This window comes from Erinaceus europaeus, chromosome 17, assembly GCF_950295315.1.
Source record: "Erinaceus europaeus chromosome 17, mEriEur2.1, whole genome shotgun sequence".
NCBI classification, from domain to species: Eukaryota; Metazoa; Chordata; class Mammalia; order Eulipotyphla; family Erinaceidae; genus Erinaceus; species Erinaceus europaeus.
In genome coordinates, this window is record NC_080178.1 from 22,177,797 (window position 1) to 22,182,161 (window position 4,365).

Here is a 4,365-nt window from a genome sequence, read left to right on the forward strand (position 1 = left end):
CAACTAGATACTAAAGTATAATATGTCAGAGATTATATGCATTTATATTCTTTCTATTCGTGTATTATTACTATACCCTAGCACCAATAATAGAAACTTCTATTGAAAAATACTCAGTAAAAAGTAGGGTTTTTTTTTTTTCTCTCACCAGGATTATTTCTGGGATTCAGTGACTGCACGACAAATTCACTCTAGATGGCAATAATTTTTCTTTTCCCTTTACTGATAGACACACATTGGAGGGCCAGGTGTGTTGCAGAGTTGGTTGAGAGCATATGTTACAATGTGCAAAGACCCTGGTTCAGACCCCTCATCCCCACATGCAGAGGGAAAGCTTTTTGAATGGTGAAGTGCTGCAGGTGTCTTTCTTTCCCCCTCTCTATTTCCCTCCTACCTACTCTATTTCTGTCTACCTCTATCTAATAAAGAAAGATAATTTAAAAAGATAGAGGAAAGAAAGAAAGAAAGAAAAAAAGAACAAAAGAAAGAAAGAACAAAAGAAAGAACAAAAGAAAGAAAGAACAAAAGAAAGAACAAAAGAAAGAAAGAACAACAGAAAGAAAGAAGTAAAGAATGAAAGAAAGAAAGGAAAGAAGGAAGGAAGGAAGAAAAAATTGAAAGGGAGAGGGAATTATGAGAGGGATTGAGAGAGGCACCTGCAGTACTATTTCACCACTTCTGGAAATTTTCCACTACAGGTAGGGTCTAAGGGCTTGACTCTGAGTCCTTGTGCATAGTAATGTCTGTACCCTACTTGGTGAGCTACTGTCCAACCCCAATAAAAAGGACATTTTGAAAGGAACCAGAAGGAAGAAGAAGAGGGAGAGGGAAAGGGAGAGGAGGAGGAAACGAAGAAGAGGATGAGAAGGAGAAGGAGGAGGAAAAGGAGGAAGAGAAGATACTTACCTGGCAGGGGAGATACCATGATCACAAAGGTAGTTTTCCCAGGGTGAGGCTTATCCACTGCACTCAGGATGTGCTGACCTCTCTGATTTCCCCAAATGTGGGAAATTTGACTGCATAATTTGTGGTAGTGGGGGACTGCATTCACACTCTCCCCTGGGGGAGAAAAAAGGAGGAGGAGGAGGAGGAGGAAGAGGAGAAGGAAGAGGGAACTAGAGGTCAAATGAAGAGTTTTTTGTTTGTTTTGGTGGTTTGCTTTGTGTTCATGTGTCTTAAGGTGGAAATATTTTTTTTCTGACTGACCCTTACTAATTTCAAAATAGTTGTACAAATGGTAAATGTGGGTGGTATTTGTGCAAAATAGAAGAGAAACATAAACTTAAGACGTAATTAGGTGTATTGTAAGAGATGAGAGGTAGGCAAATAGGTTTTTGATGGACTCCAGAAAATTCTCACTGCCTTTTACTATAAGTGTAGCACTTCATTTCAACTATAGCTCTGTTTACCTTCATCAATACCAGGCACAATATGAGACAAAAAGAAAATATTTATCCACTGACATCTCAACTTGTTCTTTTTTGCAACCTACCCAAACAACTATAGAGGTAACCAAGTGTGTTCAAGGCAGTCTGTTTAGGAAACATTAACTGATTCCCCACCTGCTTCTTTTGGAGCCTTACTTATACAGTTTCTAATGTTTATGTAACCTCTTAGTTATGCTATAAAAACCCTTCATTCCATAATAACAATAGTAGTTCTCTCTTCTTTTTATCGCTATCTCGTTTTGAATCTACTCAGGTCAAGCTTTCACAGCAAGATTTAATAAAACCTTATTTCTGTGCACAATCTTGATAAAAAGGCCATTTAATTTGCACAAAGGAAAATACTCATTCTTATCTACAAAATTTATAGTCTGTTTCTAGTTGGGTACTATTTTCATACAAAATAGTACAGATTCTTTTAAGAATCAGGAATTTAAAGGTAAGAATATAGTAGATGAGATTTTCTTCATATTTGAAGAAACTAGGAAGTCTTTTGGGGTTATATTCCATGGGATCTATAACTTTATTAATTTTTCCTGAGCCCAACAGCTAACATACAGGCGGACTGAAAGTATTGTCTTGGAAGATGGTGGCAGAGTTGGGAATAGGATTCGAAAGCTTGATCAGAGTAGAGAGCAGCTCCCAAATATGGGAAAGATACGTAAATATTGTTAACTGTAAACCCCATTGATCTGACCTAGGGCCCATGTCTATTTATATTTAGCACAGGAGCTTGTATAACCTCTGCATCCCTATTGGTCTGAACTCAAATTCCATGGTCATAACTAGGAACATTCTAGGCTGCACTCCTTTCAGGATGTGACTTCTTCAAGTGGCAGAGTATGTTGACCCAGCCTCCTTTCAGAGAGTGGGGCAATTTCTACTGCTGTTATTAAAAATGTCTTCAAGTGTAAAACTGTTGAAAGATATAGAAGCTCACTGTTTCATGATAATGGGACAATTCATCAGGAGGATACAATTATAATTGTATGTGTCCTCAATATGGAACAGGTCAATACATAAAACAAATCTTAAACCAATTCAATGAACAAATAGGATTACATAATAGAGAACTGTAATGTCCTATTTTCATAATGGATAAATGCTCCAGATAATAAAGCAATAGGATAGGCCAAAAGGACCTGCCTGACATATGGAATACTCATTAGCAACATACTTTTCATGTAATTCTAAAGTACTGAATCCATTGTAGAATATATAAACTGTTCAACAATCTAAAAAAAAAGATTGAAATCATATTAATTATCTTTCTGACAACAATGGTATAACTATATAAAGTAATATCACATAAAATTGGAAATTCCTGATTATGAGGAAATTAAATTAAAAGGAATTATCAATCATGACTGAAAGAAGGACTCAGAAGGAAATCAGAAACTATGTTGTTGTTTGGTGAAACAGCTCATATGAATACTGAGTCGCTTTGCCACATGGATTACTCAGGTTTGACACTGGCTACCACAAAATGAACTCAGAGCTTCAGTGTTGAAGTCTCTTTCACTCTCTCTCTCTCTGACTCACTGTTTTTCCGGTCTCTATCTAAAAAATGAATAATAAAAGGAAATATCTTGAATGAGCTGGAGCACTTTTTTCTTTTCTTTTTTTTTTTTTTCACCCAGGTTTATCACTTAGGCTCAGTGCCTGCACTAGAAATCCACCTCTCCTGGTGATCCCTTTTTCTCTTCTCTTCTCTTTCTTTCTTTTTTTTAAAATTTATTTATTTATTCCCTTTTGTTGTCCTTGTTGTTTTGTTGTAGTTATTATTCATGTCGTTGTTGTTGGATAGGACAGAGAGAAATGGAGAGAGGAGGGGAAGACAGAGAGGGGGAGAGAAGATAGACACTTGCAGACCTGCTTCACCATACGTGAAGCGACTCCCCTGCAGGTGGGGGCTGGGGGGTTCAAACCGGGATCCTTCTGCTGGTCCTTGCACCACCTGCGTTTAACCCACTGCGCTACCGCCTGAATCCCTCTTCTGTTTCTTTCTATTTTTATTTGAAAGGACAGAGAGAAGTTGTGAGAGGACGGGAGATACAGAGGGACAGAAAGATACCTGAAGACCTGCTTCTCCTGCTCATGAGCTCATGAAGCATTCCCCCTGCTGGTGGGGAGTGGGGACTCAAACCCTTCCTCATTGTGTTGTTTGCACTGGGCGCTTCCAGGCTCCTACTTTTCTATTGCTAATCTAATCAGTACTAGTCTTGGCACTTAAAATTATACCATCGTAAGAGTTTAAATTCATTAGGGAAACGTTTTAGATAAACATGACTCAGCTTCTGCATCAAGTCTTACAATGTCAGAAAGAAATTGTTAAATGAGCCTGACCTTACTGGAAGGCTCTGTGTGAGACTCAGCTTGTAAATTCATTTAGGATTTGATCAGAATTTATTTTATTTCAGTTTCTGAATGGTCCTATGTACTTCTAAGTGAGATAAGACTAGTAAATTCCTTCTTGGAAGTGTGAGTGTGGGGGCTGGGTGGTGGTACATCTGGTTGAGAGCATGTTATAATGTGCAAGGACCCAGTTTCAAACCCCCAGGCCCCACCTGCAGGGGGAAAGCTTCATAAGTAGTGAAGCAGTGCTGCAGGTGTCTCTCACCCTCTCTACCCCTCCCTTCCCTCTTGATTTCTGACAGTCCCTATTCAATAAATAAATAAATAAAGATAATTAAAAAAATTAAAAAACAAGTGTGAGTGTGTAAACTAATAAGAGTTTAATTTTTGGTTATATCTTCTTTTTTTTTTTCCAAGTCATTTTACTGGGATACTAATGGTTTATAGTCCAGTTGTTGCACATGAGTAGAATTTCTGACCTCCCCATGAGAGATATGAAAACCCCCCAACTTAGCCTCTTTTCCACCATCATGCACCAGGATTCCAAAGCCTTCTTCACTCCCAC

The 4,365-nt window shown here is 38.1% G+C and overlaps 1 non-coding gene across 1 annotated transcript; it reads left to right on the forward strand.

Annotated features, from left to right (window-relative positions):
- Positions 1-898: 898 nt before the first annotated feature.
- Positions 899-1,062, forward strand: LOC132534097 (U1 spliceosomal RNA). Its single transcript, XR_009545785.1, has one exon. It is a non-coding gene; the product is annotated as a U1 spliceosomal RNA (small nuclear RNA).
- Positions 1,063-4,365: the final 3,303 nt, after the last annotated feature.